The 27,651-nt window shown below is 32.0% G+C and overlaps 1 long non-coding RNA gene across 1 annotated transcript; it reads left to right on the top strand.

Moving 5' to 3' along the window:
* The first annotated feature begins 5,529 nt into the window (after nucleotides 1-5,529).
* On the top strand, nucleotides 5,530-27,651 carry LOC109455060 (uncharacterized). Its single transcript, XR_012495057.2, has 4 exons — nucleotides 5,530-5,853; nucleotides 6,866-7,013; nucleotides 16,872-17,323; nucleotides 24,007-27,651. It is a non-coding gene; the product is annotated as an uncharacterized LOC109455060 (long non-coding RNA).

A 27,651-nucleotide genomic window follows, 5' to 3' on the forward strand; every position in this document is an offset into this window, starting at 1 on the left:
ACTGAAGAAGAGAATAAAAACCTTCAAAAAGCTTCACTGGTTTTGTTGTTAAAGTGATTTTTGAATGCAGAAAAATTCATAGTTGTATGAACTACATACTATATCAACTACTGAAGATTTTGTATAATGGTCTGTTGCAGATTTTTTATTGTTCTATTCTGTAAATAGACTCGCATCAGAATTGTTTCATGTGAATTCTTGTCTCTCCTTGCTGTTTACTGGATCAAATAATTGGCATTTTGATGGCTATTTTGAAGGTGCAAGTTCTAGTGCTTGACTAAGCTGTTCCTCCAGTATTCAGACACTGAATTTGTGTGGAAGCCTTTCCCATTTTAGATTCAAATTCAAATCACAAATCAAATTTCTGAATATATAGGACTATGAATAGGACAGCTCTGTACAGATTTATAACAACTAATTAACCCATAGGCTGGAATGGAAGGTGAAGGACATCTCTCAATTAGAATCAATTGGCTATTGAAATAAAATTTTGGCAGCTAAAGAATACAAAGCAGATAATGTAAAATAAGCCCCATAAGTGTTTCATCTGACATAAACATGAGTTTCTCATTTCATTCCTAGAATGCAGCTATGGTAATTTCAATTACTTCTCAACACTTTAAAGTGCTTGCCTTTTTCCAAAAATGTTCTATTTAAAAACTGGTGTTTTCTTAACTGTTACTTTGTTATATTTTACACCAGTTTTCAATAAATTTGGGACTGTGGAATATGCCTGAAAGTTGTAAAATAAAAGCAATTTCTATGTTTCAGTGTGTATCACATAATTTAAAAAATTGAAAATTAATTTGTTTAACATATGCAATACATTTACTTTTTGTAAAGACAAAAATTTTCCCTGAAAAGTCAATTTATCAAAAATTCTCGCAGATTGTACCCATATACTATTCATGAATTACTTTTGTTATTGCTGAGACTTTGTGTACCATACAGGTGTTTTAGAAAGGAGCAACAAAACAAAATGCATTTATTAGCAAAGGAAATGTCTAATTTTTAATGAATTGATTCTTTTACTGATGGAATAAAGAAATGTGTCCAATCATGCAAATTCTTTATGAAGGTTAAGAATATTTTCATATAAAAGATATAGAAAACAGGCATCTTACATAAGCATCTTAGCTTTTCATAGAAAAATGATTTATTTTCTCAAACAGTGTGTCTTTTATTGTCTTTTCTCTCTTATCTTTGTTTTCCCCTGATTATTTTATTTCTGATTCTCAGACTGAAAAGGAAGACAAAAAAAAAACAATAAAAACCACTCAAATATAATAGGCTTTTCAAGCACAAATTCTCAGCTTGTACATGGTGTAGCAAAATACTAAGTGAACTGTCTGAAATACTTACTGTAACAAAACAAAACCTCACTGTCCTATTCACTGGTGCTCCAAAAAACACAGAATTTCCAAAGAATGTGTAGGATTTTTAAAATTGCTCCTATGAATGTATTCTAAAAGGTATTATAGTTTCAAATGCAAAACATTCAGGCCTGACAACTTTTTTCATTTTGTTAATTTTATGCAATTCCAGATGGAATAGGAGTTTTAACATATTATTTAAAAAAAATCAAAAGATCACTAGGTATTGTACATGTATATGTAAATTTGACAAAAAAGTATTTGATTTAAAGGTGTTTTTTTTCCCTAATTTCCTTAAAATGAATACATTAATCTACAAACCTTTCAAGAATCAAAATTATTCCCCTTGGGTTTATGGAATATAGATGCCAATGTAAAATTCAAACTAAGAAAATAAAAGAACTACTTAAAAATCAATGTCTAGTAGCTATGACTATTTTACTTACATATAAGTATATATCACTGGTATAATGAATAATGGTGATTGGTATAAAAATTAGGACTAGGAAAGAATAGCTAATAATAAGTATGCATAATTTATATTACTCATCTACTTTTAATAAGAATATCTTTATCTGATACTGATATATTCATTAGAATCTTGAAAACAAATGCAATTTCAAGAAACAATAATTACCTTGGAACAATAACTACAGACTGAACAACAACAACAAAAAACTGATATTTTTTTAGTTTTCTAAGCATGACAGTTTTACACTTTAAATACATTTATTAATATACTAAATCTACTTTTTTTTTTTTTTTTTAAATAAGATACCTGCTCCTGCAAAAGCCACCTTATGCTAATATTTGGTTAAATACTTCAAGAAAACTATTGACTTTTTGGACCTTTCTGTTCATTCATTCAGAAAGGAGTTGTTGAGGACTTGCTATGCAGTTGTGCTAGGAATTTTCTTGGAATCTGTGTCTATTTCCATGATTCAAAGATAATAAGGACAGCACTAGGAATAACAAAAGAGAAAGATAAAAGGAGTTCTGGATCCTTAAGGAGTGGGATATCCAAAATCTCAATGATGAATCACTAGACAATTTTTTCTGTGAATAAAAGAATAAACTTTGATCGTCTGTAAGCTACTATTACTTTGTAGGTCAGTTGCGGAAAATAATACATTTTCTGATATGCGAACTATTTGAAACAAAAACAAAAACAAAATGAGAAAGTGTTGAATAAGAGAAAAAAAGTCAAAGAGTCTATGGAGTGATGAGATGAACTAAAGAAATTAAAATTTAGGAGAAAGAACTATGAAAATGAAGACCTAGACATTCTTATTTTTTTTGGCACCTTCTAAGTAAGTGAGGAGATATGAAAGAAAGAAAGAAAGAGAGGATGTTGGAAAACAGACTGATTGAAATATTAGAGCATATGTTCTACTTAGAGGATATAGCAAAGAGGAATCCAGATCTGCTGATTTTCATTGCTAGATAATAAATCTAAATCAGGAGAGGAGAGGAGACCCTTTGTGGCTTAAATTGGTTTGCAGCCTAACTATCATTTATTGATGAGACTAGTATGACACATGTCAATCTGTTATTGCGCCATATTTATGAAAGGCTTTTCACTCAGTAGTGTAAGAATGAGCAGAAGAAGTGTTATGGTTGCTATCTTCTGTAGGATTTATACCTCTGCTTGAGAATATAATTTGGGTGAAGTATCAGGTCTTTTCGTCGTCTGGATTTCTGAAAGCAATGCAAAAGAGTGATTTCCTGATGCAGGCCCACCTCCACCACTCACACACACCACCACCACCACCACCACCACCACCACCACCACCAATCACTGTGTGCAATGATTCAGCTTCAGAAGAGAGACACGGATGGAGAATTATCACCATTTGTAGCACTGTTTCAACTTGAAGAACCAGAGGAAAGATCTTTAGATATGAACTTTAAAGATTTCATAGTGAGAAGACAGCAATGTAATTCTTACTATTTGTCATTTATAGTCAAATGTAAAATAAAAAATAAGTGACTTGGGAATAATATTTACTCACATCCTTAGGTAATGAACAAAATATTTCCTTTACTATTTTAAGCCTTTGGAAAAAATATAAACAGCAGAGACTCATTTATAGACTTAACAGAAAAAATTCTGGCTAACCTTGGTGTCTTTGAAAAGGAGCTAAATTGCTTCAAGGCAACATATGGAAATGACTAACAGTACTTTTATTTCATCTTACAATAAAAACTCTTCTAATAAATGCACAGTATTTATTTCTGTAGATGTGATGTGGAGACATTTTATGCAGAAGAGCAAAATGGGAATGGGGGCTTTGTGGTGATTCTTGACAGTAGCTGGAAAGAGATTATACTTCTAGACATTTTTCTTTCTCTGGGCACACTTTCTGGGACCCAGCCCTGTCACCCTGCTAAATTGTGCCTCTACAGCCATTACACTCATATATTTTTGAAGCTGAGAAAAGGGAAGAAAATATTGTGTCTTTTTCTCTTACGAGAAATATGTGAGTCTTCTTTTTCCCAGGAAGGGAAGAGAGTTTGGCTAATTCGTTTATGGAAAAATATTTTACTTGACATTTACTGTATTTGTTATACTTATGAGATAGATAATGGTTGTTATTGAACAGAACTTTGTGGAATTAAAGTGTGTAAAATATTTTGGTGATTCATTATAGGATCATCTACAAAATATCAAAATCTAACACAAGTTAATGAATATAGTTATTCATCTTAATAAATTATAAAGTAAATTATAATGCATGTTATAAGAAGGCTTGACTGGAAGATCATGACAAGCTATTATGCATAAGAGTAGTAAGTAAATGTATGCTATTACCGACTACACTGAATTGCAAGTAATTTAGTATATTTGATCTATCTTATGGAGAAAAAATCTCCAAGCTTTAAGAAAAAAGTATTTATTCTTCAAACCAAATATTAATGTTACATTTGCAATAAGGAGTACGGATACATACACACAAGAGCTATTTAATCTACCTCCTTTTGACAAAGCAGATAGCTATAAAAATCAGAACATTCTCTTTTCTGTCCTTCACTATCTTGAAGAGGAAAGGTCATATCCATTCTCTCAAAAATGTTTTTCATACACCTACCATTGTAAAATTTTCCAAAGATTATATTTTATAGATTTATGAACTATTAGAGCTGAAAGAGATCTTAACTATCAAATAAAATCTTATAATTTTAGAGATAACCACTTGATCCAACCAGATTTATCTAAAGATATGTAAATCATTACTGCAAAATGAAGACTAGGACCCTTGGGGATTTCTTTTAACTTCTTAACATATAATGTCAGTCTTCTATCAAATTGTGATTTTTCATATGACAAATTATTTTTATACTCTCCCTTATGATATACTTACACAGAGAAACCACCATAAAAACAATTCATAGGAATATAGTAGATAAAACTATGAACAAATTTTTAATACTTTTAAATTTTAGCCATATATATGTCCTAAAGATTTTTAGTTCAGAATTGAATAAATTACTAATCTACAAAACACAAACATTTATGAAGTAAATTAGGGTCAGAAATATTACATAAACTGCCCAAAAAGTCCCAACTAGCAAATGACTGAGCTAGAATTTAATCTCATACCTACATTTCTGTAATTATTTTTTTTGTTGTTAAGATGTCAGATACAAATGATTAGGTTAACCATAATTTTTGCCACATGACATACTCTGATTATTGGTCCATATAAAGCCCTCTTTATATTTATTTTATATAAGTTTGTATATAATCCTATTTGTATGTGTTATAAAAATAACACAGGAACCCACCAACAAAAAACAGAATCTGAGACCACAAAAATCTCTCTATGGGGCTTGCATCCATCTGTACCTTCATTTTTCTTTCCTTCAACTGACACCCTTAATCCAGTGTTCATCATCACCCTTCCCTTTTCATATACATTTATCTCCTATAAGGTTTGACAATAAAGTTCATGTACTTGTTGCAACAATGTTGCTAATCCTTTTTTTTTTTTTTTTTTTTTTTTTTTTTTTTTGGTATCAGAGGGATTATTCATTACAAATTTGTACCAACTGGACAAACAGTTAACCAAGTTTACTCTTTGAAGTGCTGAAAAGGCTGCATGAAAACGTTAGACTAAAGTGACCTGAACTTTTCGGCAACAATTCATGGCTCCTGCATCACAACAATGCACCAGCTCACACGGCACTGTCTGTGAGGGAGTTTTTAGTCAGTAAATAAATAACTGTATTGGAAAATCCTCCCTATTCACCTGATCTGGCCCCCATGACTTCTTTCTTTGCCTGAGGATAAAGGAAATATTGAAAGGAAGACATTTTGATGACATTCAGGACATCAAGGGTAATACAACAACAGCTCTCATGGCCATTCCAGAAAAAGAGTTCCAAACTTGCTTTGAAGGGTGTACTAGGTGCTGGTGTCAGTGCATAGCTTCTCAAGGGGAGTACTTGGAAGGTGACCGGAGTGATATTCAGCCACTAGGTATGTAGCACTTTTTCTAGGATGAGTTTGCAAACTTAATTGTCTGACCTCATATGTATTAAAGTTATTATTTTAATTTGTAAAATGTGTATCATGTTGTATGTAATCTTTTAAATTTTTTCCACTTAGTACTTTATTGCCCACATTTATCTGTATCATAGATTAATTTTCATATATTCCTTGTATATTCTATAAATTTAATATATTTCATGACTTTAATTTCTAGAAGCACATTTTTTAATCACCGCTGAAACATGTTTGTAAGAAGTGAACAATTTAAAGTATACTAACAAGGGCAAACTGTTTTAAATTTTTCCAAAAGACAATGTAAAAGAAAAAAAAAAAATGAAGGATTACCAGGGATTAACTGTTATTCATTTGGAATAATTATGTTTTTCCTTAAATAATCTTATGACCTGATTACTTCTCCAGATGAATCCATTTATCTATATGTAAAGTGCAGAGATGGTAAAAGTGCAGAAATTAATCACCATAAATAAGGGGCTTTTTCTGTCATCTATATTAAATCATTTCATTATTATTTTATCATCAGATTTAAATATTGTCTGTGTAAAGCACTATAGACAGATTTCCAGATTCTATGAGGAATAACGTAGCTACAAACATAGTTTAACTTAGGGGTAGACACCCCTTGTAAGGTCACTGTTGAAGCAGATAACAGGGTAGCCTGTTAGGATAACATATTATTTCCCTATTAACAGGAGACATGTTATGTCCCTATTCTGTAAAAATGGGAAAATAACAGCTTTAATGTGAGGAATCACTAAGAAAATGCATGCAAATGTCTTGATTTTGTCTCAGTATACAATCTATAAGAATTATGAATATTATTATAATCTAATGGATGCATATTGCTTATTGAAAGACTAGATATCTCCTAGATTGAAAAGAAGTATGGCTATCTTTTGCAAGATATCTTTCAAGGGACATTATTAGAAAAGGAAATAACCAATTATATCAAATTAATTCTCATGTATACATGACCCTGTAGCAATTGGGATCCTACAATAAGGAATGCGTTCCAGAGAGTTTTATATCCTCCACGGATGACGAAAAGCACTCAGGACACTGCTTACAAATGGCCAGAATTCCACAGAAGAAAGGAGCTCATTTATTAGTGAGGAAGCTTTCCTTGGAGAGTAAGTATAAATCACATAGACCTACCATCCCGCTTGGAACAGGGAAACTAATAACTATATGACTTGCCCCTTCCTTTACCAGTCCCCTCCCAAAGCCCAACCCTTACCAGCAGACAGGAGGCATAGATCATTCGCAATATGCCAAAACGTGGAAGAATACCAACAAACTGCATGTCGTAACTTACCTTGAAAAGAACTTTACTGCAAGTAAAATCAAGGAAGATAAGATATCCCTATTTTACCTAGTGACACAGTGATTAGTAGGATCATTGAGGTGCAGTGCAATGAAAACTACCGTGAAGTGAATCAAAACAGAGGTCCACAGAGGGCAAAATAAAGTATGACGATAAAACTTGGGTTTTATGTTCTTTTAAATTAACAGAGGGATTAAATTAAGCAAATTTAAAATGCCATTAAAAGAGTTTCAATGCCATAAAGACAAGAAGTTAAGACTTTGACTATGTTTTACGCTCCAACTTTGTTAATGTGTGGCAGTACAAATTCCCCTTCACAGATCACTTGTAAATCTTTACTTAATAGGCGGCAGGATTTACTAAAAACAACCCTGAGAGGAAATCACCTTAAATTAGAATGCTTTCCTAGACTTCACCCAGCTTTTTATTTTACAGAAAAAATTGGGATTGGAGGCTGACCTTTGGCTCTTATTTTTGACAAATGCGTAAATTAATGTTTTGCAGTTTCCTTCTTGGGCATTATTCAGGCCCTTAAATCTCTACATCTCATGCTTTCCTGCCCTCTCCTCACCTCTGCAGTCCTCAATTTATTCACCTTCTTTTTAGGGCATAAAACTGTCTTATAATGAAGGGCAATCTGTTTACAGCATGTGTACATACGTGTGCCTAGAATATCCAAGGCACTGCAGTAGCAACATAAGACTCCCCTGCTTTACAAAGCTGCAGTGTGCCAGAATGTTTCTTCCCTGGTCATGTGGCCTTCCAGGGGAATGTAGCCACACGGCATGTACACATCAGGCAGAAGCAGAAGCACTGTAACAGTGATACATGCACTCTTTCTACCCCTGTACATCGATCCCTCCGTAGGCCATAAACTGAGAAGTTTTTATGACATCATAATATTATAACAAACCTGGATCTACAACTAAGGTTTAAGAAATAAAGTTCAATGATGTAAAATCCTAAAATAGAACAAGATATTTTTTCATGATTTATGTAAATGTTTAACTGAGGTAATATATGCAAGCTCCTCATATGTATGCCTGACCATTGATCAGTGCTTACTAGATTATTTTATATTAAAAATTATTATGAAATTTAAGAATAAATAGGAAATGAGGTGAGGGTTGAAAAAGTCTGTTTGATAATGTATTGTGGTATTTTTCTATCATACAATCGTTTTTGTTTATAAATGAAATAAAGTCTACCTTTCCATTAGGAAAATAACCCTTACACACAAATTAAAATCATACTTCAAAATGTACAGATGAAATGACCATAACATTCTTAAGGATGTGATCTTAATTTTCAATACAATAACATTAAATCACAATTATACTTGGTTTAAAAGAAAAGCATCTAAAGAGTCTACATAAATGAAACTAAGAGCACTTAGGAACAATTATCACTAGGATACAATTTGTATCACTTGAGATAAAGCCTTAGCAATTGTCTTAACCACAAGCAAAACAGCAATTGAAATCTAAAAATGAAAATTTAGATGAGTATTTTCTATTTTATACTTAAACACAGGCAGAATAAAATGTTTCTATAATCCATAATGTAGAAAGAAAATAAGTAGACATGTAGAGACATTATCTGGAAGCTTGCTACAAATTTAAGAGCTTAACAATATCAATATTTTTATCTTCTCATATGGGAAGTATAATGCAAATTAATACTGAAAGATGAAATTACTTTTCTTTTCAAATATACCATTCTTGTTGAACACAATCATAATCACATACTTTTTAAAAGGTTAGCATTATACCTAAAATATAAGTTTTATTAAAACCTTTGTTTCTTGGAAGATCAAATGATAGAATTTTATAAGGCGAAGATAATCTATACAAAATTTGATCAAAATCTTTTCTCTAGTGCTGAAATCTGAATCAGCTGATTATTTCATCCTCATTTAAAAGTTTCTGGATGTGAAAAAAACTTTCTTTAGGTAGCCTATTCTAATTATTCAATCTTTCTTATTAACCAAAAGCAAAAAAAAAAAAAAAAACGAACAGAAACTCCGCTTTCTTGAGATAGAGCACGATGTAAGTTTTAAATTTAGTATTTTTATATATTTATTTTACTTATCTGGGTTATCTAAAGAAAGCAGATTTACTTAATAGCCTCTGAAGACATTTGAGTGCCAAAAAGTAGCTGAAACATCTTCTGTTGTTTCAGTCACTTCCTGTTTGCCATCATTTCAAGTGTCCTCAACGACTAGTAAATCCAACCCTAAAGTATCCTTTTAACTGAAGCCCCTATTCCAAATATAGACTATCTAGTAGAGAGAAAAATGGGACTGTTATCTTCCTTGATCTTAGAATTTTTGCTTGTAAAAATAGTCTGAAATTTTATATGTCAGGTCTTATTGGACATCATAATACAAGGTTGGCTTATATTGCATTTGTTGTCCACCAAATCTATTTGGCTTCTATAAATAGGTATGTATAAACCAGGGTTATACTATGTAAGTAATAGATTTTAAATCTAGATGCAGTACTTTATATTTCTCTTTTCTTCTTAACTAATATTTTTATGATTTCAAATCACCTAATTTATATAGAAAATTAGTTTTCAAAAGTTTCAATTATCCTTTTTTTTTTTCCTTTTAGTATTGTGCCAGGCAAAATTATACTGATAAGGACAGTTGTTATACTCATATGTTTATTGATGTGTTTGCCAGGATTTTTTAGGACATATTATAAACTTTTGCAAAGCTTTCAATTTTTTTTTTTAATTTAGAGCAATATTGTTAAAACATGTTCTACCTGTGTTTCAGTGTAAATGTACAAGTATTTCTCTAGATCATATATAATGCAAAACTTCACCTTTTATGGATAATATCAAACTGTTTCTCAAGTATTATCTTCTACTCCCAACAGCAGTGTATAAAGTGTTTTATTGGTTTGCATCCTTGCCAACATTTGATGTTGTCAAACTTTGAAATTTTTGCCAATGTGGTGGATGTGTAATTGTAATTTACTTTGGTTTTTATTTTGCATGTCTGTGATTTTCGATAATGTTGAGTCATTTTTCATAGGTGTAGTCACCATTTGGAAATCAGAGGGAATGAAAAGAGGCAGAATACTGGCATCAGGCAAATATATATCAATGTTCAAAAATGAAGAAAAGTGGTTTCCAGTTAGGAGAGATTACTTATTGACTATTGGTCACGAGAGTTTCCTCTTTTAAGAGGCTGGTATAAGATTTTGCTCATTTTTTAAATTTGATTTTCCATCTTTTTTCTCAATTTTGGCCATCTATCAATTTATCAATCTATCTATCTAGAACACTAATCCTTTGTTGCTTAAATATATTTATTACATGTTATATGAGTCTTATATATGTCTTTATGTGTGTGTGTGTGTCTTGATAATGAGAAATTTATAATTCTACTATAGAAAAACATTAACAATTTATCTTTTATAGTTAGTAGTCATTTCTGAAAATAGTCTTTCTCCATTTTCAGATATTGGTGTGTTTTCCCACCTCCAATATGCTTGCTCTTTGCATTCTTTGTGACTTCCAAAGTCTGTCCTTTGTGTTTTTACATACCATGTTTCTTAGTTTGAATTCAGAATTCTGGAGCTAAATGGCATTTTAGAGAATATTACATTTAGGGTTTCTCCAAGTGTCACTTTGAGAAAAATGATATAAATGAGGCCATTGCAAAATGGAGTCAGAGCTGTCATCCCAGGGGAAAGGCCTTGCACTTCTTGTTCCTTCAATCTCTTGAACTGGGCAAAATAACCTTTGGGCTGGGCACAACCGACATTATCTTACAAACAACTGTTCATAAAGCTAACAGGAAAGCAGATTTCCTGACTACGAGGACTGATAATTAAGGACATTCTTGAGAATCAGTAAACAGCCATGTATAGCTAAATAATAAATTAGTCTGTTGGCAACAACAGAAATCACTTCCTTCTATTCATGTAATTATTGTCCTTCCCTTTCTCCTAAAAACCCCCAGCCACCAACCTATAATCAGGGTATATAATTCAGGTGTCTGAATCTATGCCCCAGATTGTAATTCTTTTTGTTCTCAAATGCTTGTTGCCTCTCACTTTGGCGTTTTTAAAAATTATATATATATATATATATATATATATATATATATATATAATTTATATATAATTTATTCATATGCATATACATGTACAAATATATAATTTATTGGGATGACATTGGTTAATAAAATTATATAGGTTTCATGTGTACAATTCTATAATACATCATTGATATCATTGATATATTGCATTTTCTGTTCACCACCCAGTCAGTCAAATACATAGTGATGAAAGGAGAACTGACTCTGGCTTTTTTTTTTTTTTTTCAGGTTAACAGTATGCATTTGGAGAGACTGTTAAAAATATGCACTCTCAGATTGTCCCACCCACCTACCTAAATCTGTTAGAATCTCAGGTTCACAGACTGACACATGCCCACATGTGCACATGCACACACATTCTTTTTTTCCTTTCGGTTACTAAAGCTTGAGAAATATTGGGTACCCCAAAGTGCTTATTTTAAAGACACAAAAAGCAGGATCCCAAAAGTTACTTAATGAAGGCCATTCTTTTAGCGTCAGGGACTGAACTAAAACCCATATGTGTAAAGATATTCTCATAGGTGACTGATTCTTTGGCTCTAAACTTTCATCTACTTCCCCATTTCTCTTAATCCAATATAGCCAACTTCTCCTTCTGGTTATTAACTTTAGCGCAGCTCTTTAAAAAATCCTGTTCTCCTCTGTATCATAATAGGAATATAGCAGGTCACAGTGCTACCCAGCTGGACTACATTTCTCAGCCTCCCTTGCAGTCAGTTGTGACTATATTTTTATGAATGGAATGTGAGCATAAATTATGTCTACTGATTTCAGGCTTCGTTTTCTGCATAACCTTGAACCCTTCTTCCTGAGGAAATAGGAAGAACAATACTATGTTTCCTCGAAAATAAGACCTAGCCAGACAATCAGCTCTAAGGCATATTTTGGAGCAGAAATTAATATAAGACCGGGTCTTATTTTACTATAATATAAGACCTGGTATAATATAATATAATATAATATAATATAATATAATATAATATAATATAATATAATATAATATAACATAATATAATATATAATATGATATGGGGTCTTATATTAATTTTTGCTCCAAAAGGCACATTCGAGATGATTGTCTGGCTGGTCTTATTTTCGGGGAAACACGGTAGTAGGGTACCTGGGTTACAAATGACCAACAGGCAGAGATGTGCTGCTGACTTTTCTGGTCTCTTTCAAACTGTGAAAGTTAGTTAAATTTACATGATTTTTAATGTATCATATATTTGACTCTGATTGTGATAGTAATATAGCATTTACTACTGCTCAAATGTTTATAATGAAGCAGTTTTAACTCTCTAGCAAGAGGATCTCTCTACGTAATGAATATATGTATGCATGCTTACCCTCCTTAATTTCAGATAACAGACAACTAAGGTGCTTTAAGAAAAAAAAAAGAAAAGAAAGGAAAGTATATTGGGTCTAGAAGTAATTGCTAGAAAACAAATGCTTGGATGATATCTGTATTTTCAATTTTAACTTGAAAAGGTGCTACCATTGGCTGATATCTTTCAGAGAATCATTCAAAATTGGAAACAGAATACACTTATTTGCAACAGTGGCTTTTTTCCCCTTCAACTTTTATGTGGTATTTGAACTGATGGGAAATCTAAACCTGTGTCACAGACTCTATCAAATAAGAAGTTGGTGACTAGAAATGTGGTTGTTAAATGTCGCATTGTCTTCTGACAGTCTGCTTTCTGCAGCAAGCTTTATAGCCTTGCTTCATTTGTAACACAATTTAATAGGATGATTATAAATGTGTTAATCTTAACATAAAGAATTTTAGGTTGCTTTAGTAAAAGTTGAAGAAAGCCTCAGGAACTTTGGTGGCAAATGCAATAAAAAGTTATAAAACCTTAATAAAAGGATACTCCAAATAGATTGACATTAAAGGTTTTATTGAAATGTTGCTGATAATCCTTTATGAATTCAAATTAAAAGAGGTAACTTTTTTATGTAGGAAAATAACCTACAGCTGTCTTCACATCCTTCCATGAAGCTGTCATTGAAAGGTTACTGATATTTTTCTACTTTACTTCAACGCATGACCAGTGGAACTACTGAGCGTTCAGTAACATTAAAATAGATGCCTCATAAAAGTTTTCCTCTTTAGAATGCTGATATTTCTCAGTTAATGTATAAGGATATGTCAGAGGATAGGTATGCAAAATGAGCTAATATATATTAAAAAGCCTACCTCTAGTAATTAATTTGCCCTAAAGGTATAATACATTCTTAGTGTCCCAAGTCTTCAATGTTTTTGACCACCTCAAGTTAGAAATATTGGAGGTAATCTAAAGATAAGTTATTTGGAAGTCTCTGTTTTCCTGAAAACTACAGATACATTAAAAAATATAGTTTACCAATATCCTAAAGTGGTCTCTTTTTAAACAGATAAATTATATTACTTATGAATATTGTATTTCCCATTTATAAAGATACTTTATGAATTTTATTTTTCCCCATTATATTTTGCAGGTTTTTAAAAAACTGTTAACTGGAAGTTATAATTATATTTGAAAACATATTTTAGTTTAATGAACCCACAGACTCAACAATTATCAATTATGGCCAAACTTACTGAATTTATAATCATACAGCTTTGCTCTCACCTCTGTTGGCCATACACACTGGATTATTTTGAAGCGAATTCCATGCATCATGTAATTTCATCCACTCATATGTCAATATAAACGCTAAAACATAAGTATTCACTTATAATACATACCACATATACTTATCACACATATAAAATCCAAAAAAACTTAGCTTTTAATTGAATACTTGGCTTGTTTTAATTAGAATCAAAATAAGTAACACACACTGAATTTAAGTATGTTTCTTGTTTCTTATTTTATATTTTGGCCTATATCCCTAAGCTATTACAATGACAAAAATGGTCTTAAAAACTCTAAGAATTCCACAAGACTAGGGCTGCTTCATAAAGTAGTTTTTAAAATAAATTTTGCTAATAACTATGTACAGTGTCAGATGGGTACTGGACTTATTAGGATTATCACTTTGTTAAAAGCAGTTAGTTTATAGTCAGCAAGACAACAGGGACCCCAGTTTTACAACCACAGGAAAATGAATTCTGCCATGAACCTAGTTGAGCAAGGAAAAGGATTCTCCTCCAGACAGTTTGGTTTTGGTCCAATGAGATCCACACTGCCTTTCTAACCTACAAAACTGTAAGGTAATAAATTTGTATTGTTTTAAATCCCTAGTGATAATTTGTATGGCAACAACAGAAACTTAACATAGTTTCTATTCAATTTTTCTATTCATAATTTCTATTCATAGAAAACATTCAATTTTTTTCTTTCTACTTTACTTCTGGGAAATTCTTTACTTTGGTTTTATTTAATTAGTTTTATGTAAAACATACACATGTTTACAACACAAAATCTATAAAACAAGATATTCACTGAAACATTTAGTTTCTGTATCTATCCCCTCTATCTTTCCCATTCTTTCCCATTTACATTCTTAAAGAATTTAGGTTTCCCGAGTTATATTTACTAAAGCAAATACACACATTTATACTCATATTCCTAAATCTTTCATTTTTTTAAATTTACCACACTTTAAAATTTAATATTTTGGTGTATAGTTTTATGAATTTTCTCACATAAATAGATTTTTATAACCACTTCCACAATCAAAACACAGAATGGTTCCATCACTCCTAAAACTTCCTTGTACTATTCATTTTGTGGGAGGAACCACATCCTCCCCTTCATTTCTAACTCTGGCAACCATTGATCCGTTCTCTTTCACTATAGCTTTGTCATTTTGAGGATGAAATAACTGCTTTCACTCAACATGATGCCTTTATTTATTTTTATTTTTATTTTTTTTCAGGATGGAGAATAACATGTCAGCTTTATTACTAAGAAAGGTTGATATTGAATAACAGTTGGGGGCTGACACAGTCTCTGGTAGTGCTAAACAGCCCATGGACTGTGTTCTCCCACGCTACACCCTGCATGTGATTTAGCTGCTGTAAAACTTATGGCATAGACATTGAGGAGTAGAGAAAATCTTGTGTTCTTTGCAGGTAGACAAATCTCAAAGAGAAGGAAAGGAGTGAGCTGATCCAGACATGCACAATTCCTTTTTCTAAACTCCTCCCCAAATTCCTTCCCTGGGGAAGAATAAGTGAGGGTGGAACAAGATGACACAAAAGTGATTCTAGCAGAGCCCCATTCACATTTCCTAGCTTTTTGTTCTCAACCCATTGCGTTTACCCATTAAGACTATGGTCAACCAAAGTATTAGCTAACCCCTTGAAGAAGGAGATCAGGTGTCTATTAGAGCTGGTTCTTGCTTTCATGAGGCTCCCTCGGTTTCAGCCACAGCTCATTTTGGTAATTTCCTGGGTACTTGTACTATTTTAAATATGAATTATTTGCCAACATTTTTTTTTTGTGTGTGTATGTATTTCCGTTTTGTTGTTGTTGTTTTATTAGTCTCAGGTGTACAAAACAATGTAATAGTTTATAACCCCCATACCCCATCTACTACCCCTCTGACATTGCATATGATGCCTTTGTTTTTATCCAAGAGATTTATCCAGGTTGTTACATACCAATAGTTATTCATTATTAGTGCTGAGTTATATTTTATTGTATTGATATTCCAGATTTTATTTATCCATTTACTTGTTGATGGACATTTGGGTTGTTTGTAGTATTGAGCTATTGCAAAAAAAAGCTACTATGAACGTTTACATATACTGGTGTGTATGGACATATCTTTTCTTTCTCTTGGGTAAATACTTTGGAATGAAATGGCTGGATTATATATTAGTAATATGTTTACCTTTTTAAGAAATTGTCAATTTGTTTTCCAAAGTAGAGGTACCAATTTATACCCACCAGTAGTGCATGCGGGTTTTAGTCCTTTTACATCCTCAGAAATGCCAGGTATTGTCAGTCTTGTTGGTTTTAGCCATTTTAAAATGTCTGTAGTGATATCTCATTATGGATTAATTTGCATTACTCTAATGACTGGTTATGCTGAGTATTTTCATGAGCGAATTTTCCACTTATTTATCTTCTTGGATAAAAATCTAACTCTTTGGCCTATTTTTATTTTCTTTTGTTTTATTATTAAATTTGAGAGCATTCTGTATGTTCTATCTTAGATAAAAGTCCTTTATCATGTATCTAGTTTGCAAATATTTTCTTCCAATCATTGATTTGTTTTTTCACTCATTAAGGGTGTCTTTTATAAGAGGCTGTTTTAAATTTTTTTTTTTTTAATTTTGTGAAGAATAATTTTCCTTTCATGGGTAATGTTTTTGGTATCATATACATATATTGGTATCATATACATATATATATATATATATACATATATATACATATATTGGTATCTTATACATATATGTATATATACATATATATACATGTGTTTTTGTATATATATGTATATATGTATATATATGTGTATATATATATATGTGTGAGTGTGTGCGTAATCTGACAATCACGTTCGCGAAGTTGTTGCAACGATGTTGCTAACATTTTTTTGACATCACAGGGATTATTCATTATGAATTTATACCAACTGGACAAAGAGTTACCAAGTTTACTATTTGGAATTGATGAAGAGGCTGAATGAAAAAGTTAGACAAATATGACCTGAACTTTTCGCCAACAATTCATCTCTTTCATCACGACAATGCACCAACTCACAGGGCACTGTCTGTGAGGGAGTTTTTAGTCAGTAAATAACTGTATTGAAACACCCTCCCTACTCACCTGATTTGGCCCCCAATGACTTCTTTCTTTACCCAATGATAAAGGATCTATTGAAAAGAACACATTTTGATGACATTCAGGACATCAAGGGTAATACGATGACAGCTCTGATGGCTATTCCAGAAAAAGTGTTCCAAAATTGCTTTGAAGGGTGGACTAGACACTGACGTGGATGTACAGCTTCCCAAGGGGAGTACTTTGAAGGTGACCATAGTGATATTCAGCAATGAGGTATGTAGCACTTTTTCTAGGATGAGTTCAAGAACTTAATTGCCCGATCTCCTATGTGTGTGTTTGTGTGTGTGTGTGTGTGTGTGTGTGTGTGTATGCTGGGGTGCCGAAAAAGTGTATACAATTGGACATTTTGGTCATGTTGCTCAAGCAGTAGTTTGCTATAATCAGAAGTGTCTGCACACTGATGATAACCACTTTGAGCACCTCTTGTAACTGCAGAAATCAAATATGATTTGTATTCATCTTTGTTATCAGTACACATTACACACACATATATATACACATATATGTATAAAAATGTGCGTGTGTGTGTATATATATATAGACACACACACACACACACACACACACACATATATATATATATATATATTTCCAAATATGTTCCAACTATATGTATATAGTTCCAAATATGTATATATGTGTATATGTATAAAAAATGTGTGACTTCTGGCTTTTCCCCAAAGTCAAAATGACTATGAAATGTTAACATTTAAAATCAATTCAGGACATCTAGGCACACATGACAGTACAACTAAAGACACTCATAAAAGAGGATTTCCAGAACTGCTTCAAAAAGTGGCAAGAACGATGAGATTAGTGTGTTTGAAGAGAGGGTATTTTGAGGGTGATTAATGGCAATGTGTCTTTTACTGTATTTTTTTAATTTATTTAGAAATTCACTGTAGTTTTTGATCACACCTCATAGCTTTGCTCATATTTTGTGCTTTGCATTTATTGATCTCTTTGGACCCATGAGTTTACAGTTTTAATAAAATTTAATAAATTTTCAGCCATTACTTATTCAATTTTGTTGCTTTCGTTTTGTCCCATTATTTACATGAATTTGAATAATATGCATATTAGGCTCCTGAGAGCTGTCCCATAGTTCACTGATGCTCCCTTCATTTTTTTCCTATTGTGTTCACTAATCTTATTTCTGCAGTGTTTAATCTGTTACTAATCCCATCTACTGTATTTTTCTCTATACATTGCTCACTCCAATGCTAGTGATGACATTAAAATGATATTTATTCTACGAACATCAATAACTAGTAGTTTATAATGAATAATGTAATTTATCTCATAAATTGTCAAGCCATAGAATGCAAGACTCATACCAGTCAACAAAAATGGTTAACTCTTGAATGTTATTCTTGACAAATTTCTTGTCATGGCGAAATTTGCATTAAGTATCAGAATGGCACTGAATAGCAAAAAAGAAGCGGCTTGACCTGAAGGCTACTTGCAGATATTTACATTATTGGTCTGGAAAGTAAAACCTGCAGTTCGCTGAGAAGGAAAGTTCAATCAAATGGTAAAGACATCCACAGGAATCTAAAATATGATTTTGAGGATTACTTAATACATCCCCAAAATTGATGTTTTAAAGTTCTCTGGGTTTATCTTAATCAGATCATGTTCATTAAACTCTATTAAAAAGCATAGCTGATCTGTTAAAGGCATTGAGCAGTTATATACAGGAAAGATGACTTTCATCCTGTGCATTACCTAATTAAAACATCTTATATACAGGCAGTGTATTTGAGAATACAGTGTTTCATTTGATCCAAAACTATCTCAAAGATATGGGTTTTTAATGCAAGTCCAGTTGGGCGACAACGATATAAAAAGGTATAAGGTAAACATCAGGAAAATAATAACACTTAAGAGAATGCATAATATTACAAACAGGAAAATCAGTGTTTCTGAAAGATGAATAATAAAGGAAAATAGTCTTAATAATGTAATAAGAAGCATTCCTTTATGTGGCTTCAGCCTCTGGTAATTACATCACCCCAGTATACAAATACAAAATGTGGTAACTGCTACGTGAGAAAAATGTGAAAAGCTATCCCAAGGCAATATGAATACCTTTTCTAGATTATATCTCACTGATAAATGTCTTTAAAGTGGGCTATATTTTTCTCATGTAGAGTTTATTACATTTTGTAATTATACACTTGTGTGATTATTTCATTAGTGTGTATTATATTATATTCCACAATACTGCAGTCTACATGACAGCAAATTTTGTCTCTCTAGATCACCATTATAGTCCAGTGTCTAGAAAAGTCCTTGGCACATTGCAGGTTTTAAATAAATCAGTGAAATATAAATGAATATAAATAAGAATTTAATGCTATATAGGCAAGCTATAAATATTTATTATTCAAAGTAGGGATTAGTATTGGTGTTATATAACAATAATGCACAAGAATATGGAATAAAAGATACAAGTATCAGTTTATATGTATAAATCAATCTTAGTAAAATTAAAAATTAAAGTTAATGATTTATATATTATTCATTTATAGCTATTTTAATTGCTAAATCCTCAATCTACAATTAGGAACATTATTGTTTAATTATAAAAAACATTGATTATTCAATGGTAATAATTAAAGTTATGACAGTTAATCAAAAATTTAAGGAAATATTAATTTTTGTGTACAGTAAATAATTATCTATTTTCATATAAACACAATTGAACTTGCTAACATTAGTGTGAACTTCAAGGTCAATTCAGAAGTATAAGTAAAAAGATGAAATTTTGGGTGATGTTTCAATATTTTTCTGTCTAAACATTCTAGATACCACAGATAAAATATTAGGTAAAATAAATAAGACAGAAAAAGGCATAAAATAGGAACAAAAATTCACTTTTTAAAACTTGATCAAAAATTCAAATTAGTCCAATGACTAAACTCATAAAGCTGATGTGTTCCACAGAGGAAGCCAGGAAGTACTATTAGGAGTGCTGCTACTGCAGGGTGGCAGGAACTAAAAGCTCGTCATGTGAGGTTACAAGTTAAGATAGGTGCCCTGATTAAGCCAGATTCTGGGATTGTGGGCTTTCCAAACATTCCAATACCTTCAAAAATAGTATTTCCAAAAACTTATATAATACTTATTTTTATTTTGATATTTTATCATAGTGATGGGAAAGGTAAGTTTCATAAAAGAAGTAAAAACACAGAACTAGGAAACATTAGGAGAGAAAGAGAAAAAAATAAAACTAAGTAATCACTATCAAAATCAGTCTAAACATCAAAACCAAACATCTTGAGAACACTGAGAAATAAGAAATGTAACATCCAAATATTTTTACTGAGAAACTCAAATTGACATATAACCTAAAATCAGTTTTTAAATAAGTATAAAATTACCATAAAATAAGTATAAATGTCATATATATGTGTGTGTATATATATATATATATATATATATATACACACACACACATATATATATATACACACACACACACACGCACACACACACACAGAAGTAATGAGGTATCTTGGAAATGAACAGAATATTAGCATACAAATAGTGGAATTGATAATTTATGATTTAGAAAGCAATAATCTACAGAAAATAGTCCAGAGAGAGATAAGGCAATAAAAAAAAATATGGCAAAAGTACTGAGACACATGGAAAATGAATTAAAAATTGAAGTTCTATAAGAAGTGAGTGAAATAAATCATGGAGATACTATATTTAAAAAGATAATCACTGAGAATTTTCCAGGAGAATAGCATGATTTGTCATATTAAAAGGGTACTCTAAATAATGAGCTGTAAATATAAAATAAATCCTGAAATAGGCATACTATAATGAAACTACAGAATACTAAGGATAGGGAAAATATATTTTATTCTCCCAGAGAGAAAAGAAGTATATGTGCATAAAGACTAAAATTCTCAGAATCAAGAATGAGACAAAAAGAAATATTCTTTCCAAACCTAAAAATTTATGTCCAGTTGAAATATAAGGTGAGGGCACAATAAGTATACTCTCATAAGAGGTCAGACAATTAATTTTATGAACTTTGTGGCAATGATGTTGCTAAGCTTTTTTTGATATCAGACAGATTATTCATTATGAATATACCCAGTATATTAATAAATATGTCCATATTCATGAATATGTCCAGTATACCAACTGGACAAACAGTTAACCAAGTTTACTATTTAGAAGTGCTGTAAAGTCTGAGAAAGTTAGATGACCTGAACTTTTCGCCAACAATTCATGGTTCTTGTATCACAACAATACACGGCAGTCTGTGAGGGAATTTTTAGCCAGTAAACAAGTAACTGTACTGGAACACCCTCCCTACTCACCTGATCTGGCCCCCAATGACTTCTTTCTTTACCCGAAGATAAAGGAAATCTTGAAAGGAAGACATTTTGATAACATTCAGGACATCAAGGGTAATATGATGGCAGCTCTGATGGCCATCCCAGAGAGTTCCAAAATGGCTTTGAAGGATGGACTAGGTGCTGGCATTGGTGCATAACTTCCCAAGGGGAGTACTTTGAAGGTGACTGTAGTGATATTTAGCAATCAGGTATATAGCACTTTTCTAGGATGAGTGTGCGAACTTAATTGTCAGACCTCATATATGAAAAGTTCAGGTAAGTAAATCATTTACAGACCCTTAGTAAGAAAATTATTTAAATAAATGGAAATGAGAAGCAATAAGAATGAAAATGACCATATTTATGTGGGTTTATTTCTGGGTTCTCAATTCTATTACATTGGTCTGTGTGTCTCTTATTCTGCCAATACCATACTGTTTTGATTACTGTTGTCCTGTAGTGCAAGCTGAAGTCAGGGAGTGTGATACCTCCAGCATTGTTCTTTTTTCTCAGGATTGCTTCAGCTATTTGGGGTCTTTTGTGGTTCCATACAAATCTGATGATTTTTTGTTCTATTTCTTTAAAAAATGCCATTGGAATTTTCATGGGGATTGTATTACATCTGTATATTGCTTGGGTAATATGGCCATTTTAACTATGTTGCTTCTTCCAATCCATGAACATGGAATGTCTTTCCATTTCTTTGTGTCTTCTTCAATTTCTTTTAAAAATGTCTTATAGTTTTCAGTATAGAGGTCTTTCACATCCTTGGTTAAGTTTATTCCTAGGTATTTTATTCTTTTTGTTGCAATTACAAAAGGGATTGTTTTTTTAATTTATTTTTCTGGGATTTCGTTGTTAGTATATAGGAATGCAATTAACTTTTGTACGTTGATTATATAGCTGGCAGCTTTACTGTATTTGTTGTTTCTAACAGGTTTTTGGTGGAGTCTTTAGTGTTTTCTATATATAGCATCATGTCATCTGCAAAGAGTGACAATTTAACTTCTTCATTCCCAATTTGGATGCCTTTTATTTCTTTCTCTTGCCTCATTGCTCTAGCTAGGACTTCAAACACTACGTTGAAAAGCAGAGGTGATGGAGACAGCCCTGTCGTGTTCCTGAATGTAGAGCAAAGGGCTTCAGGTTTTCACCGTTAATTATGATATTAGCTGAGGGTTTGTCATATATGGCCTTTTTCATGTTAAGGTATTTTCCTTCTATACCTATTTTATTAAGTGTTTTAGTCATAAATGGATGTTGTATCTTGTCAAATGCTTTTTCTGCATCTATTGACATAATCATATGATTTTCGTCCTTTATTTTGTTTATGTGGTGTAGCGCATATGTTGAGGTGGATTTGCATATGTTGAGCCATCCTGTGCCCCTGGGATGAACCCCACTTGGTGTGATGTATAATCTTTTTTAATGCATTGTTGCATTCGATTTGCTAGAATTTTGTTTAGGATTTTTGCATCTTTATTCATCAGAGATATTGGTCTGTAATTTTCTTTTTTGTGTTATCCTTATCAGGTTTTGGTATCAGGGTAATTTTAGCCTCATAAAATGAGTTAGGAATTATCGTCTCTTCAATTTTTTGCAAGAGTTTGATCAAGACAGTATTAGATCCCCTTTGAATGTCTGGTAGAATTCACTACTGAAGCCATCTGGTCTTGGACTTTTGCTTTTTGGGAAGGTTTTGGATGACTGATTCAATTTCCTTACTGGTGATTGGTATATTTAGATTTTCCAATTATTCTTGATTCAGACTAGGAAGGCTATATGTTTCTAAGAACTTGTCCATTTCTTCTAGGTTATTGAATTTGGTGGCATATTTCATAGTATGAAAGTGGCATCTTTCATAGTATTCTTGGATGAACCTTTGTATTTCTGTGGCATCTGATATAACATCCCCTCTTTCATTTATGATTTTGTTTATTTGTGTCTTTTCTCTTTTTATCTTAGTGAGTCTAGCCAAGGGTTTGTCAATTTTATTAATCTTTTAAAAAAACCAGCTCTTTGCTGCATTAATTTTTTCTATCATTTGTGATAACGTTCCCTCTTTCATTTTCTGATTTTGTTTGTGTCTTTTCTCTTTTTATGTTAGGGAGTCTAGCCAAGGGTTTGTCAATTTTATTAATCTTTTCAAAGAACCAGCACTTTAACACATTAATTTTTTCTATTATCTTTTTGTTCTCTATTTCATTTAGCACTGCTCTAATTTTTATTATTTCCTTCCTTCTGCTGACTTTGGGTTTCATTTGTTCTTCTTTTTCTAGTTCTTTAAAGTGTAACATGAGGCTATTTATCTGGGATTTTTCTTGTTTCTCAAGATAGGCCTGTAATGATATAAATTTCACTCTTAAGACTGCTTTCCCTGCATCCCAAAAATTTGGGTAGGATGCATTTTCATTCTCATTTGTTTCTATGTATTTTTTGATCTCTCCTCTTATTTCTTCTTTGACCCAGTCCTTCTTTAAAAGCATGTTGTTTAATCTCCACATATTTGTGGTTTTTCCTGCTTTCTTTTTGCAGTTGATATCCAGTTTCAAAGATAATTTTTGACAAAGAAGCCAAAAACATACAATGGAGAAAAAACAGCCTCTTTAATAAATGGTGCTGGGAGAATTGGAAAGCCACATGAAAAACAATGAAACTGGACTGCTATCTGTTACCATGTACCAAAATTAATTCAAAATAGATCAAAGACCTAAACATAAGATATGAAATAATAGACTGCATAGAAGAAAACTTAGGTACTAAACTTATAGACCTTGGGTTCAAAGAGCATTTTATGAATTTGACCCCAAAGGCAAGGGAAATAAAAGCTAAAATAAATGAATGGGACTATATCAATCTAAATAGCTTCTGCACATCAAAAGAAACCATTGACAAAATAAAGAGACAACCAAGCGAATGGGAGAAGATTTTGGCAAACAACGCCTCCAGTAAGGGGCTAATATCCAAAACATTTAAGGAACTCATACTACTCAACAACAACAACAACAAAAAAATCCAATTAAAAAATAGACAGAGAACCTGAACAAATACTTCTCCAAAGAGGACATACGAATGGTCAATAGACATATGAAAAAATGCTCAACATCACTAAGCATCAGAGAAATGCAAATAAAAACCACAATGAGATATCACCTCACCCCAGTCAGAATGGCTGTCATCAACAAGACAAATAGTAACAAGTGTTGGAGAGGCTGCGGAGAAAAAGGAACCCTCATACACTGTTGGTGGGAATGCAGATTGGTGCAGCTGCTCTGGAAGGCAGTGTGGAGGTTCCTCAAAAAATTATGACTACAATTACCATATGACCCAGCAATCCCTCTCCTGGATATCTACCCCAAAAATCTGAAAACATGTATCCATAAAGACATATGTGCTCCAATGTTCATTGCAGCTTTATTTATGGTGGCTAAGACATGCAAACAACCAAAATGTCCTTCAATAGATGAATGGATAAAGAAGTTATGGTATACCTTATATACCATTTGTAACAACATGGATGGATCTTGAGATTGTAATGCTAAGCGAAATAAGTCAGACAGAAAAAGTAGAGAACCATATGATTTCACTGATGTGGTATATAAAACTGAAAACAACAAAAGAACAAGACAAACAAAGGAAGAAACAAAAACTCATAGACACAAACAATAGTTTAGTGGTTACCAGAGAATAAGGGGGAAGAGGTGTTGTTGAAGACGGTAAACAGGGTCAAATACATGGTGATGGAAGGAGAACGGACCCTGGGTGGTGAGCACACAATGTGATAGATGATGTATTATTCTATAATATAGATGATGTATTACAGAATTGTATACTTGAAACCTATGTAATTTTACTAACAATTGTCACTCCAATAAACTTTAATTAAAAAAAAAAAAAGAATGAAATTGTCTACAAGATATCACCATCACATTCACCTACCAACACATATACTGTGCTTTTTCTGTAGTTTCTATGGATAAACCCTCTATGACTTGAAAAAAATCCTTGTTCTTCATTTGTGCATCAAATTTCATGTCATTTATTTCAGAGTTCTAGTAAAATGTTTTAATAGAAGTGGTGAGAGAAGTAATCTTTGCTTTGTGCCCATTCCGACAGGGAAAATGTCCAGTGTCTCACTATTATGTGTGATGCTAGCTATAGAATTTTGTAGGTATTTTTTATCAGGTTGAGAAAATCCGCCTCTGTTCTTGGTTGCTGGGAGGTTTTTTGTTGTTGTTGTTTTTGTTTTCCAGAAATAAGTGGTGAATTTTTGTCAAATGGTTTTTCTGAATCTATTGAGATGATCATGTAGTTTTTCTAGTCTGATAATATAATGGATTATATTGATAGATTTTTTTATTGCAAGACCAAACTGCATTCCTGGAATAATTCCAAAATAGTCAAAATGCATTATTATCTGTATATATTTTACGTTAGGAATACTTTCTTAAAATGTTTTACATCTATGTTGTTTTTGAGAGAACTGTCTGTAGTTTTCTCATATTGCCTTTGTGTCATTTTGGTTAATGTTGAACTTAAATAATTATTTGAAAAGAATTAACTTGCATTTAAATTTTTGTAAAAAATTGTGAAACTGATATTATTTATTTTCTTACTATTTGGTAGACATCCCCAGAGAAGTCATATGGACCTATAATTTTTGTTACTGGAAGACATTATATACAACTTCAATATATTTAATAATTATAGAGCCCACTTGGTTTATCTGCAACTTCCTTAGTTAAAAGTTTGTAGTTTTTTTGTTTTTGTTTTTTTTCCTTAAAGGAATTCATTTATTCCACTGGTGCTGCAGAATTTACTGATACATAGTTGTTCATAAAATTCCATTATCCTTTTAATGTCTGAAGAATTTATAGTGAGTTGTCTCATTCTTAGTTTGGTCATTTTTATCTTCTTTATTTCCTCATGTGTCTAACCTGATTTTTGTAATTTGTTTTTATATTCTCATGAAAGTAATCTTTGATTTCATTGTGGGGTTTTTTTGTTGTTGTTTTTTGTTTGTTTGTTTGTTTTGTTTGTTTGTTTTTTCTGTTTCTTTAATTTCCACTCTAAATTGTCTTTCTGTTTGGGTTTCCCTGAAAGTCAATCCTGAACCTGCAGCTTATTGAAAATAGCTTATTTGAATGTTATCCCACCTGCTCAAATGAGGTATAAAGGCAGTAACACAGAGAAGGAGGGAAAGCCAATAAAAGGGTGTGTTATTAAATCAGCCATTATTACCAGTTACTGGGACTCAATCCCTGGGAATTTGTTTAGGAGCCTTATGCAATGGTTGTCAGAACTATCTGCCAGGGGAACAAAAGGAAATGTCTGTTTTGTTCCCATCCTGCTTTTGTCAAGGGTAGTCTTTTCACAGATGGCATTAATTCCCTGACTCTGGATTGGTCATGCCTGAGTAAGAAAATGGTTCCTCAGATATTTTATGCTAAGTTCTCAAAGAGGTTCAAAGGCAGTCAACAAGAACTCTGAGTGTCAGATTTCACCCATGTAAATCTACTCAAAATAGACATAGAACTGGCTGGGATATGGGGTAACACCCTAAAGATTTGAAGCGGCATGTGAGAAATGTCGAGTATAAGTCATCTTATTCTCTTTATTCTTTCCGCCTTTTTCCCTCATGTAACTCATAATAGAAAAACCCGTAGCAACTATGTATCTTTCTCCTTTTTAACTGTTCTTTGCTTTCTTTTCTTGAATTGCTCCAAGTACTCAATCATTTTTATTTCTACTTGTCTCCTGTTATTCCAATGGTCATGTCTGTGTAATCACATTATACATTACCCACTGATAAGCAATTCATGTTCAGTCTTCACTATACCTCCCTCCAGTTGGTGAAATGGTATTCGTATTTTAATCTTATAAACAAGACAGTGGTTATTCAAAAGAGGTACATAACATGTATAAAATCAAATTATAAATTAGCTATGTAGCCAAGATGAAAAATATTATTTCTATTGGTTCTCAAAGAACGTAAATATTGTATCTTAGTCTATGAAAATTGTTAAATACTAATCTACAGCCATGGTGAAAAAGATACTTCTACAAAGAAAAAATATATGTAAGTTTAGTAGCTCTGTGATTTAGCTACCTTGTTTGTGCATGAGGAGATGGAAAATGGGAAACTTCACTAGATGATCTCTGAATCCATTTCAACTTTAA

The sequence above is a fragment of the Rhinolophus sinicus genome, chromosome 3, assembly GCF_057876585.1.
Source record: "Rhinolophus sinicus isolate RSI-liver-muscle chromosome 3, RSI-T2T, whole genome shotgun sequence".
NCBI classification, from domain to species: Eukaryota; Metazoa; Chordata; class Mammalia; order Chiroptera; family Rhinolophidae; genus Rhinolophus; species Rhinolophus sinicus.